Source organism: Bombina bombina, chromosome 10 (assembly GCF_027579735.1).
Source record: "Bombina bombina isolate aBomBom1 chromosome 10, aBomBom1.pri, whole genome shotgun sequence".
Lineage (NCBI taxonomy): Eukaryota > Metazoa > Chordata > Amphibia > Anura > Bombinatoridae > Bombina > Bombina bombina.
In genome coordinates this window covers 183,162,600-183,176,651 of record NC_069508.1, presented here as the reverse complement: position 1 = coordinate 183,176,651, position 14,052 = coordinate 183,162,600, and the positions used below count along the sequence as shown (strand labels likewise).

The window sequence follows — 14,052 nt, the reverse complement described above, 5'->3', positions numbered from 1 at the left end:
AGCTTCTAATCGTTTTCGTTCCTTTCGTCAGAATAGAGAACAGAAAACCACTCCTTCCCCTAAAGACTTTGGTTCCAATTGGAAGCCATCTTCAAGTTGGATTAAATCCAAGCCTTTTAAGAAACCAAAGCCAGCCCCCAAGTCTGCATGAAGGTGCAGCCCTCAATCCAGTTCAGCTGTTGGGGGGCAGATTGAAATTATTTCAAGACATTTGGGCAGATTCTGTTAAAAATCAGCAGATTCAGAGCATTGTCTCTCAAGGGTATCGAATAGGTTTCAAAATAAGACCTCCTGTGAGAAGATTCTTTCTCTCTCATGTTCCAACAAATCCTGTAAAAGCTTAGGCTTTTTTGAAGTGTGTTTCAGATCTGGAGTTTCAGGGGTAATTATACCAGTTCCGCTTCAGGAACAGGGTCTGGGTTTTGTTCAAATTTATTCCTTGTCCCAAAGAATGGAAATTCATTCAGACCAGTTCTGGATCTGAAGTTTTTGAATCGTTATGTAAGGGTTCCAACTTTCAAGATGGTGACTATAAGGACTATTCTACCTTTTGTTCAGCAAGGTCATTATATGTCCACAATAGACTTACAGGGTGCATATCTTCATATTCCGATTCATCCAGACCATTATCGGTTTCTGAGATTCTCATTTCTAGACAAGCATTACCAATTTGTTGCTCTTCCATTTGGCCTTGCAACAGCTCCAAGAATATTTTTGAAGGTTCTCGGTGCCCTTCTATCTGTAATCAGAGAGCAGGGTATTGTGCGGTGTTTCCTTATTTGGATGATATCTTGGTACTAGCTCAGTCTCACAAGAATCAAATAGTGTTGTTTCTTCAAAGACAAGACTCGGAGGCCCATTTATCAAGCTCTGAGTGGAGCTTGAAGGGCCGTGTTTCTGGCGAGTCTTCAGACTCGTCAGAAACAGCAGTTATGAAGCAGCGGTCTAAAGACCGCTGCTCCATAACTCTGTCCGCCTGCTTTGATGAGGCGGACAGGATTCGCCGCAATTCAACCCGATCGAATACGATCTGGTTGATTGACACCTCCCTGCTGGCGGCTGATTGGCTCTTGTGTGCTGCTGGTGCAATGCCGAATATGGAGAGCGTATTGCTCTCTGCATTCAGAGAGGTCTTGCGGACCTGATCCACACTGTCGGATCAGGTCTGCAAGACCTTTGATAATTCGGCCCCTCTGTCTTTGACAAGAGACGAATGAAATTGGTTTCAGCCTGTCTAAACCTTCAGTCTCAGTCACTCCCTTCAGTGGCTATGTGCATGGAAGTTTTAGGTCTCATGACTGCAGCATCGGACGTGATCCCCTTTGCTCGTTTTCATATGAGCTTTGCATGCTTTATCAATGGTGCAGGGATTATACTCGGATATCACAACTGATATACTTAAATCCCAACATTCAACTCTCTCTGTCCTGGAGGTTGGACCATCATCGGATTATTCAAGGGGCCTCTTTTGTTCATCCTTCCTGGACTGTGATTTCAACAGATGCAAGTCTTACAGGTTAGGGATCTGTCTGGGGGTCTCTGACAGCACAAGGGGTTTGGAAACCTCAAGAGGCGAGGTTACCAATCAATATTTTAGAACTCTGTGCTATCTTCAGAGCTCTTCAGACTTAGCCTCTTTTGAAGAGAGACCTTTTAATTCGCTTTCAGACAGACAATATCACAACTGTGGCATATGTCAGTCATCATGGAGGGACTCGCAGTCCTTTAGCAATGAAAGAAGTATCACAGATACTTTCTTGGGCAGAATCCAACTCTTGTCTAATTTCTGCGATTCATATCCCAGGTGTAGACAATTGGGAAGCAGATTATCTCAGCCGTCAGACTTTGCATCCGGGGGAGTGGTCTCTCCATCCACATGTGTTTTTTCAGATTGTACAGGTGTGGGGTCTTCCAGAAATAGATCTGATGGCTTCCCATCTAAACAGGAAACTTCCCAGGTACCTTTCCAGGTCCAGGGATCCTCAGGCGGAGATGTGGGTGCGTTAGCTGTTCCTTGGTCTTACCAACTTGCTTATATTTTTCTGCCTCTAGTTCTTCTTCCAAGGGTGATCTCCAAGATCATAATGGAACAATCGCATGTGTTTCTGATAGCACTAGCATGGCCTCACAGGTTTTGTTATGCGGATCTTGTCAGGATGTCCACTTGTCAACCTTGGTCACTTCCTTTAAGGCCAGACCTTCTGTCTCAAGGGCCGTTTTTCCATCATGATCTCAAATTGCTAAATTTGAAGGTATGAAAATTGAACGCTTACTGCTTAGTCATAGAGGTTTCTCTGACTCAGTGATTAATACTATGCTACAGGCTTGTAAGTTTGTTTCAAGGAAGATTTATTATCGGGTTTGGAAAACCTATATTTCATGAATTTTACAGTTTCTTTAGGATGGTTTGGATAAAGGTTTGTCTGCAAGTACTTTGAAGGGACAAATCTCTGCTCTTTCTGTCTTATTTCATAGAAAGATTGCTAAGCTTCCTGATATTCACTGTTTTGTTTAGGCTTTGGTTCGTATCAAGCCTGTTATTAAATCAATTTCTCCTCCTTGGAGTCTTAATTTTGTTTTGAAGGCTTTGCAGGCTCCTCCTGTTGAGCCTATGCATTATTTGGATATTAAACTACTTTCTTGGAAAGTGTTGTTCCTTTTGGCTATCTCTTCAGCTAGAAGAGTTTCCAAATTGTCTGCTCTTTCTTGTGAGTCTCCTTTTCTGCAGCTGTTTTGCGGACTTCATTTACATTTTTGCCTAAAGTTGTGAATTTTGACAACATTAGTAGTGAAATTGTTGTTCCTTCTTTGTGTCCTAATCCTAAGAATGCTCTTGAAAGATCTTTACATTCTTTGGATGTTGTAAGAGCTTTGAAATATTATGTCGAAGCTACTAAAGATTTCAGGAAGATTTCTAGTCTATTTGTTGTTTTTTTCTGGTCCTAGGAAAGGTTAGAAAGCCTCTGCCATTTCTTTGGCATCTTGGTTAAAGCTTTTGATTCACAAGGCTTATTTGGAGGCGGGACAGTCTCCGCCACAGAGAATTACAGCTCATTCTACTAGATTAGTCACCAATTCTTGGGCTTTTAAGAATGAAGCTTCGAATTGATCAGATTTGTAAAGCAGTAACTTGGTCTTCTTTGCATACATTTACTAAATTTTACCATTTTGATTTATTTGCTTCTTCTGAAGCAATCTTTGGTAGAAAAGTTCTTCAAGCAGCTGTTTCAGTTTAATTCTTCTGCTTATGATTTAAGTTTTTTTCTTGAAATTTATAAGAAAGACTTATTTTTTGGTATGGATTTATTTTTTTCAGCGGAAATAGCTGTTTTTATTTTATCCCTCCCTCTCTAGTGACTCTTCTGTGGACTTCCACATCTTGGGTATTTCTATCCCATACGTCACTAGCTCATGGGCTCTTGCAAATCACATAAAAGAAAACATAATTTATGTAAGAACTTACCTGATAAATTCATTTCTTTTTATGGTGGTTATGTTTTTTTTGTATAAAAGCAACATTATATTCCAGTTCCTCTTTTTGTATGTTTTTTTTTTATCACCTCACTTCTTGGCTATTCGTTAAACTGAGTTGTGGGTGTGGTGGGAGGTGTATTTATAGGCATTTTGAGGTTTGGGAAACTTTGCCCTTCCTGGTAGGATTGTGTATCCCATACGTCACTATTCACTAGCTCATTGACTCTTGCCAATATGAAAGAAATTAATTTATCAGTTAAGTTCTTTCAAAAAATGTTTTTTTGGGGTTCATATCCCTTTAAGGAAACCTTATTTTCCATTTTAGCAAAATCTCCATCTAAAATCAAGAAGAATAGTACAGGATATTAGTGGCTGCAACTTATCTCATCTTTAAAAAACGGATTTCAAAAGTTCTCCCACTGTAAATCGTGAAATCACTGTACAGAAAGAGGTTTGTCTTTGCCGAATATCTATTCATGTAAGAAGATGGCAGTGCAACCAATAAACAAAAGGTGCGGGACAAAAAGTGCTCCGTGATTAGAGCTAACCCTATCTAAGGGAAAAATGTGGTTGCCATAGATTTCTATGTAAATTGGAGATAAGGAAAGTATAATTGGATATGACAAAAATTGTATATTTAATTAATTAAAAAACACACAATCTTCAAAAACATTTGATATATGAGACGAGATATTCTAAACCATTTAAAATAAGAAATAAGATGCCGGCATCAATAAGATAAACATTAAAAACAATTGTTAAGAAAACGCATATAGTAAATTTAGAAAACAGTGGATGAAACAATACCATATGTGATAGCAAATGCGTAATAGTAATATAGCGAGATTATTTTGTTATACATACAGCAGAGTACCATTAAACATTCATTGTAACAAATTCTGAAATGTCCATAAACAGTTGCTGATTCTGAAATGTTCATAAACATATGCTGATTTGTACGCTAACAAAGAAAGGTAAAAAATCCCTTACAATAAGGCATCAATCAAAGGTATTGCCTAATGAATAGATAATTCTCAGTATGTCTTCGGCCGTGCACAGCTTAGAAAACTCACTGTTTGTGGTGGTGTATCCGATATCGAGATTCTGTTGGGCGTCCTGAGAAGTATGATGACGTCAGAGCACGTGACCTGGTCGGCTTATTGTTATAGGACTCTCAGCGGTGGTGACTCCTTGTTATATAGAAACAAAGTATCTCCGTAATTGAAGTTTCAGTTTCAACAAGGGCTAAGGAGAAACAGTTGTAGCAAAGTAGTTTCCGTCGAATTCTTTAAAGTTGAATATCAAACTGCATACAAAGCACATCAGGAATTATACATTTAGTTTGCTTAGCAGTGTGAAAAAAACAAACAATGAACCTGAATTGTGCTTATATTTGTGCTGCAAAAAGTGATTACAAGTAAATGCAGGAATTATTCATATGCCCATAGACCAGAAATTTAGACATGGGGATGAACCTGCAATGACAAGTAAATATCCCAAAGGTGTGTAATGAATAGTAAGCAAATTTCTACGCGTTTTGGTAGGCCCAGCTACCTTTATCAAGATGCTTACTAGTACTAACGCCGCTCCTTATATAGGGAACAAGAAGGTGGCAAGCAATATGATAGGTTGCATTTGTTCTATCCAATAGAACTATAGTGGGAGTGTATTATCAATTTTCACCTGTGTGAGAGGGAATGCGTACTTATTTGTGCTTTATAGCTAAATGTAAATGTGTAATTTGGACTTATTTTGGCCTAAAAAGAAAGGAATGTAATGTATACAATGACATAATAAATTAATGTTATACAGAGCTAGTGCCAAAAATACACTTATAAAATTAATATAACATCGAAGAGAAGATTAATAAATAACAAAAAATTGTTGTAAACAAGTTTCACTATACGTATTATATATGTATAGTTGATTGCCAATGTATAGCAATTCTCCAAGGTATGAAAGTTGGTTATGAAATTCATACATCGTTTTTTCATATCAAATATATACAGATCAAAGATAAATAAAGCAAAAGGACTTTGTTGTGTTTTTCTGTAAGTAAAAAATGAATAAGGAATATAAAATATAAGTATACAAAATCTATCTTAAAATCAGATTAATATGATATAGAACATTTAAACAAAATGTAAATATCACCTTCAATCTTGCACAGATAGATCTACACACCACTTGCAAAAACTTAGAAGATACCCTCTTAAAGGAAATTAAACACTCAGTTGAATAATGTTACAAACGAAAATATATAGATTCCAATATGGTCCCTAGAGGCTTGAGGCTTAGGAAAGTTTGTACTTTTGAATTAAAAGAAGAACACTCCACTGAAAGGTATAATACACTAGAAATAGCTTCTATTAATATTTTGAAAATTATCATTAAAGCTAGACAAGTGAATTTATCACAAATTAAAAAAGAGATAGACACATTTAAAGACACACTTACACCATTTATGAATGATATGGAATATAAAAATAAACAACAGATTATGATAAAAAATCTTACTGAGTTCAAACAAATATTAATTGAAGGAAAAAAATAATAAATTCAAGAGAGATCTTGATGATTACCAACAAATCAAAAATGGAGAAAATACTATAAAAACATCAACCAGTGGAAATACAGAACTATCTGACAATCCTGAGACAATTAATACTAGTCCTGCTTTGAAAGAAACTAACAAAAATAAATTGTTTTTTAGTAAACATAAGATAAATAAATTAGAAAGACAACAGACAATCACATATTCTAATCATAAAAATAGACATATGGAAAAAGACCAAAAATGTTATAATTATCAGAGAGGACCTAGAAAAAATCATTATAGCCAGAATAATAGACACTAGTATCAACATTATGACAATAAAAGGAATTTTCCTTCTGATCAGTATCATAGAAAAAATATGAATTATTCACATAAATATACATCTAATAACCAGGAAAACATATTACATAACACACACAAAAATTGGATTGAATATAATAAGCAACAAAATTATGAAAATAAACAAAGGTTTATCTATAGGAATAACCAAAATCAAACTAGGCACAATTACCAAGGAAGATTCTCCAATAGAGAACAAGTAGAACACAACTATGTTAAATCGTACCTAATAGATATGATAATAGGGAGAGATCTGATAATAAAAATTTGAGGATACCACTTTCAAATAGATATGAAACATTGACTAATGACACACATCAGGGAAATGTATCACAGAACACATCATCTTCTTTTTTTAGAACAATCCCCACAAAGACCAGAACAGTCAAACAACTCAATAAGACCCCAAAGTTCAATGTGGGGTACGCCAAGAGGAAAGAGAGGTAGAAGAGGGAGAAAAGCCACAAAAAGATTAAGATAAAAGATCAAACTAAAGTGAACACAGATACTGATAACAAAAAGAATGGACATTTAGGAATATTTAATATTAGTAAACATAAACTAAATGAGGAAGAAAAGGGCATCCTTAATAAAGGCCTGACTTTTGCACCTACATGCAAACTTAACAAATTCGAAACACTAATAAACATATGTACGTAAACTCACACTTAAAAGCTATTTTCTAAAAACTCCCCTCACAAGAATAGAATCAAAGCCAAGTATTTTTACACACTTAAATTTTAAAACAAAATCCTCTTTCTATCCAACTCATGAAAAAGGAGACTTTATTAAGACGTTTGAGATGAAAATTAAAGATCTAGAGAAATTAGAAAATTCTCAAAAAAGAAATGATAACTTAACATCAAAAGAGCGAAAAGTATTAAAATCTTCAGGACAATAAGGAAATTACGATCAAACCAGCTGATAAAGGTGGTGGGATCGTTATCATGGATACTCAATACTATATAGAAGAATCATATAGGTTATTGGATGACAAGACTACATACACTAAACTTAAAAATAATACAATAATGGGCCAAATGAAAAAAATAAATGTAGTAATTGATGAAGCTAAAACTGTAGGAATACTTACAGATTCAGAATATAATTTCCTTCAAATTAGCCATCCACGTATTCCTACATTTTACTTTTTACCAAAAATTCATAAACACCTCAGCTGTCCCCCAGGTCGCCCTATTATATCAGGGATTGAATCACTTACATCCAATCTATCTCAATATGTTGACTATTATCTTCAAACCTATGTTAGTGAGTTACCAGCATATCTAAATGATTCTGCACATTTCCTTAACCTTATTAACCATATTATATGGAAGGAAAATTATATTATGGTCACATGTGACGTCAATTCCCTATACACGAATATAGATCACACACTAGGTATAAAAGCCACCACACACTTTTTAAGTAAGGACAAATCACTGATAGATGAACAAAAATCTTTTCGAGTAGAAAGTATAGAGTTCATCTTGAAAAATAATAGTTTTCTATTTAATAATTATTTTCTTCTCCAGATCAGGGGGACAGCTATGGGCACAAGGTTTTTTTTAAATGCAAATCTTTATTGAATAAAAGGAAATACACAGTACAAATGCCAAAAATGAAAAGAAGCAATGAGGTCCGAAGACACAAATAGTATATATCAGTAGGTTAATGGCCCCCCAAGAGTTTTGTTTAAAGCCATAGTTTCCAGAGTCCTTTCAAATAGAGAGGCGCTTCAAAGTTCACAGCTGACCTCCCGTTTTTAATGATAGGGGTGGCTTTTCCCTTTTCCATTAAGGCAGATGCAGTTTATATCTATTTTGCAATAGTTTTACAAATTTTTCATACATTTTAACATAAAGAAGCAGAAATATTCTGAACTGGGGGCTCCACAGTTACTTCTATGGAGGGAAAGAAAAAGAAGAAAAAAAAAAAAATAAAAAAAATAAAAAAAATAATAATCTTGACTTGTACAGTCCACAGTCCGGAGTTACCCAATTGGGATGGAGGGGGGGGGAATAGAGGAAGGGAAGGGAAGAGGGGAGTGGGGGGAGAGGGAGAGGAGGGTAGGGGGAGGGGAAGGAGAGGAAGGGGTCCATTTTTGTGAGAGGGGGGGAAAAGGAGGGTAGGAGGGGAGAGGGGGAAGGATGGAAGGTGAGGGGTTGGAAAGAGAGGGCAAGAGACTGGAAAGGAGGGGAGGGATCAGGTGCCACCTGATAGGGGGGGTGTTGAAGGAAGGGAACCTGGTACCTGTTCCCCAACCCTCCTATGGCTCCATTAAGGGGGCGCAAAAAACACCATCCATTATATTTTGGGATTAGAGGGGGTTATCCCTCCAAGTCAGACACATCAAGTTGTGGATTTCCAGTTTCCCTATTTTGAAGTAATGGTATCTTTCAAGCTGGAGTTGATGCAAACCTTTTTATGTTTTTTTTTTTAAGAGAAATTCTTCGCTGGAGACCAATGAGGAGCTATATAGATGACGTCTTCCTGATCTGGAAGGGAGATCTGGAAATTCTCACATTTTTCCTTGAGGATTTAAATATGAATGACCTAGGATTAACTTTCTCACACGAAAGGAGTACTAAACTAATAAAAAAATTTTGGATATAGAAATAGAAATTAATAACAATCAATTAAAAACCAGAACTTACTTTAAACCAATTGACTCAAATAACTATATTCACTATAATAGCTGTCATCTGAACAGATGGAAATCCAATATCCCCAAAAGTCAATTTTTGAGAATAAGAAAAAAACTGTACTGATATTGAATCTTATGACATACAGAAAGATGTATTGGTCAATCGGTTTAAAGAGAAGGGTTATAACCTAAAAAAAAGTTCTGGAAACCAAAAGATGCAATAAGAACTATTGATAGGAAAACTCTACTTCATAAAGATAGACCCAATAAAATAGGAAATCATAATACATTTTTCAATACCAATTCTATATCTGAAGATAACTCCATTATAGTCCCATTTATTACAGAATATAGTTCACACCATAAAGAAATAAAAAATATTCTGAATAAACACTGGCACTATATTCAACAAGACCCTATTTTGAGAAAACTAGTTAAAAAACATCCAGATCTCATTTTTAAAAGAGCAAAAAACATAAAAAGCTATTTGTCCCCTAGCGAATTTAAAAACCCAAAAAACTGTCTAATTGATATCAATTTAGATAACAAGAAGATAACAGGTTTTTTTTCATGTCACACCTGCAAATCATGTAAATCAAGCAGTAAAATAAAGGAAATAATTTCCACAAATAAACAAAACACCTTTCTGATTAAAGAGATCATCAAGTGCAGTGATTTAAATGTTACTGTATAAAATGTTCATGTGATTTATTATATATAGGACAAACAAGCCGAACCCTAAGAGACAGGATCAGAGAACATATCGGGAATATAGAACACAAAACAAATAAAACTGCATTATATCAACATTTTACAGATGTACATTTAGGTGACATAAATTGTTTTAAATTTTGGGGCATTAAAAAAATATATCCTAATATAAGGGGAGGAAATATGGAAAAAATATTACTTAAAAAAGAAGCTGAACTTATTTTTCGTTTCAGAACCCTATATCCACAAGGGCTCAATAGCTCATTCGATCTGAATACCTTCATTTAATAAAGAGATACACTAAATAAAATTACATTAATTCACATAAATATACTTCAAAATACATTTCTCCCCAGTTTTTGTTTATATGTTCTATATCATATTAATCTAATTTTAAGATAGATTTTGTATACTTATATTTTATATTTCTTATTCATTGTTTACTTACAGAAAAAAACACAACAAAGTCCTTTTGCTTTATTTATCTTTGATCTGTATATATTTGACAAAACTATGTATGAATTTCATAACCAACTTTCATACTTTGGAGAATTGCTATACATTGGCAATCAACTATACATATATAATAAGTATAGTGAAACTTGTTTACAACAATTTTTTGTTTTTTTATTAATCTTCTCTTCGATGTTATATTAATTTTATAAGTGTATTTTTGGCACTAGCTCTGTATAACATTCATTTATTAGGTCACTGTATACATTACATTCCTTTCTTTTTAGGCCAAAATAAGTCCAAATGACAAATTTACATTTAGCTATAAAGCACAAATAAGTACGCATTCCCTCTCACACAGGTGAAAATTAATAATACACTCCCACTATAGTTCTATTGGATAGAACAAATGAAACCTATCATATTGTTCTCCACCTTCTTGTTCCCTATATAAGGAGCGGCGTTAGTACTAGTAAGCATCTTGATAAAGGTAGCTGTGACTACCGAAACGCGTAGATATTTGCTTACTATTCATTACACACCTTTGGGATATTTACTCGTCCTTGCAGGTTCATCCCCATGTCTAAATTTCTGGTCTATGGGCATATGAATGATTCCTGCATTTACTTGTAATCCTTTTTGCAGCACAAATATAAGCACAATTCAGGTTCATCGTTTGTTTTTTCATCTGCTAATCAAATGAAATGTATAATTCCTGATGTGCTTCTTAGCCCTATTGAAACTTCAATTACGGAGATACTTTGTTTCTATATAACAAGGAGTCACCACCGCTGAGAGTCCTATAACAATAAGCCGACCAGGTCACATGCTCTGACGTCATCGTATTTCTCAGGACGCCCAACAGAATCTCGATATCGGATACACCACCACGAACAGTGAGTTTTCAAAGCTGTGCACAGCCGAAGACATAATGAGAATTATCTTTTCCTTAGGCAATACCTTTGATTGATGCCTTATTGTAAGGGATTTTTTACCTTTCTTTGTTAGCGTACAAATCAGCATATGTTTATGAACATTTCAGAATCAGCAACTGTTTATGGACATTTCAGAATTTGTTACAATTAATGATTAATGATACTCTGCTGTACGTATAACAAAATCATCTCGCTATATTACTAACACGCATTTGCTATCACATATGGTATTGTTTCATCCTCTGTTTTCTAAATTTACTATATGCGTTTTCTTAACAATTGTTTTTAATGTTTATCTTATTGATGCCGGCATCTTATTTCTTATTTTAAATGGTTTAGAATATCTCGTCTCATATATCAAATGTTTTTGAAGATTGTGTGTTTTTTAATTAATTAAATATACAATTTTTGTCATATCCAATTATACTTTCCTTATCTCCAATTTACATAGAAATCTATGGTAACCACATTTTTTCCTTAGATAGGGTTAGCTCTAATCACGGAGCGCTTTTTGTCCCGCACCTTTTGTTTTTTGTCTACCACTGAGATTACTTTTTGAGGAAACGGTAATCCAACAGGGACAGTTAGCATTTAACCCAATCAGGTAGCTCTCGCACCATCCTCCCAATTTGCACAGTACAACCAATAAACAAGATGGAACAGTAAACGCCCAAAAATCCCAATGAGAAATATGTGATCGCTGATAGAAATCCCATGTATGAAGATGAAATTACTGTAACTTAGATTAATTAAAATGTGGGTATTAAAGGGATATGAACACCAAAATTTCCTTTTGTGATTCAGAAAGAGCTTACAATTTTACTAAAAAGTTTCTCATTTACTTCTAGACATGACCACGGGCAACATAAGTAAATATCTGTCCTGCCCAGTACAGAGGCACTATACAGTACTGCTGTATATAGGTTTAATGGTTCTAGACCACTGGTTTGCAAACCTGTCCTCAGACTTCCCTAATAGGCCACATTGCGAGGATATCTGAACTGGAGCACAGGTGAAATAATCAGCTGATTAGTAAACACGGTTATTTTACCTGCACTCATCCAAGGTAATCCTGAAACTCTGGCCTGTTGGGGGAGGCCATATATAAATATATATAGATATATTGATCTATACATCTAAAATAGCATCTGTGACCATTTCCAAGTATATTGCACATACACAAGATAATAAAATCATACTGGCTAATATGTAGAAAAGGCCAGTTTTGCAGTTTATCAACACCCTTTGTGTGGTTCAATTTGATTTGTCCATTTTGTTGATGAAATACCGTAATATGGTCATGAGGATTGCGATCACTGTAGCCATTGCTGCACATGCATCGTATGGGAAATTTTTCTGCTATCTGCTCGGATCCAATCTGAACTTTTCCCAGTACAGAAATGGTGTTGTCACTTGTATTATGATCACTCCGAACTTTAAAAACACGGATCAGAAGCCGCTAAAATGCTGATAAACAGGATTAGGAAAATTGGACTTGACCCCTCTATGTGTTTAACTCCTGAACCCACACAACCAAAATGTTAGCTCATATTTGCCACATGGGGGTCATACACCCTCATTTAACAACAAGGGATCAGTGATTTATAATAACATTTAAAAAATAAGAGATTTGGAGATCACAGAAGTGGGAAGATATTATTCCATAGAACTGTCTCTGAAAATGTGCTGTGTTGCCCTGTATCGTGCTGCCCTAGGCACAGGCATAGTTGGTCTAAGCTACAATAGACCTCTGGTTATAGCAATGTTTATGTTACTATTTTAAACTTTCAGAACATTGCAGTTAAATAATAAATGTCACATTTCTATGTCTTCATCCACAGATTTATACCATAGACAGATTTACACAACAGCCGGCATTAGTAGGATGGGCAGCTCTCAATCTGTTTGTTCAATCTGGAACCCAGAAGGCACCAACATCAGATTCAGGAGAAGACAAGGTTAAGTCATTTCTCTTTGGGTACAATAATTCAGCTTAAAGGGGCGTTCTAGAGAAAACAATAACAAAGCATGTGATTGTAGCACTAGTAACGCTACATGTCTATGTGGTTAATCCTCACAAAGGAGTTAAACACTTATTATAGATAAAGTAATGCACAGGAGCCACCTAATACTGTTGTTTCTGAGCAGAAACACTCAACAGCGGCAGTCACACAGCTGGGTCAAGCAATTCCCGCTGCTCATCGGCCATGTCCACTTGGTACCAGCAGATCTCTGAGTCTCCTGAGCAGTACTTTCATTATGTATTTAACCCATGTGCAAGGATTAAACACATTAGTGCTAAAATCTAATTTGATTTTTTCACTAGAATGGCTCTTTAAGCAACAACATAGTGCTTTGTTAAATACAGGAATAAAAAGCCAGTGATGCACTGTAACAGATCTACTGTGTTAGCTATTGATATAGCTATAAAATCAGAAATGAGTAGTGTGTGAAAATACAGCGGGTGATGTATGGTCATGATTTTCTGAGCCATTGTCAGACAGACGTCAGGGATTTTCCTCTATTGCACTGACTCGTATCCAACAAAATGTCAGTTTTCTTTCGATAGAAATGGGTTAGAACTATTTCCCCTTTGGGAGATCTGAAACTGATCAGACCAAACTGATATTCTACAATGACTGGTGGAGAAATGGTTTATAGGTCATTAGTAATGAACGGGTGAGACTTGTTTTACAGGGCATGAAAGGCATATGGGGGGGGGGGGGAAAGTTGCACAAAACACATCACAAATAGATTACAAGGTACAGTTACACTAATAATAACACTCTCTAATAAAGTTATAAGGGCTCAAAAGATAAGAGGTCTGCAAAGGGCTTAAAGATAATACATATACATGTCTAGAGATGTATATATATTATACTGTATATATCTACATATGTATTTATATGTTTATGTATGTTTTTACAGACATATAT

The 14,052-nt window shown here is 35.3% G+C and overlaps 1 long non-coding RNA gene across 1 annotated transcript in view; it reads left to right on the top strand.

The window, feature by feature from the left end:
* LOC128641166 (uncharacterized) overlaps positions 1-13,056 on the top strand; it is a 25,043-nt gene extending 11,987 nt beyond the window's left edge. The window contains exon 3 of the long non-coding RNA XR_008399447.1: positions 12,958-13,056. This is a non-coding gene — a long non-coding RNA (uncharacterized LOC128641166). The remainder of the gene's footprint in view (positions 1-12,957) is intronic.
* The last annotated feature ends 996 nt before the right edge of the window (positions 13,057-14,052 follow it).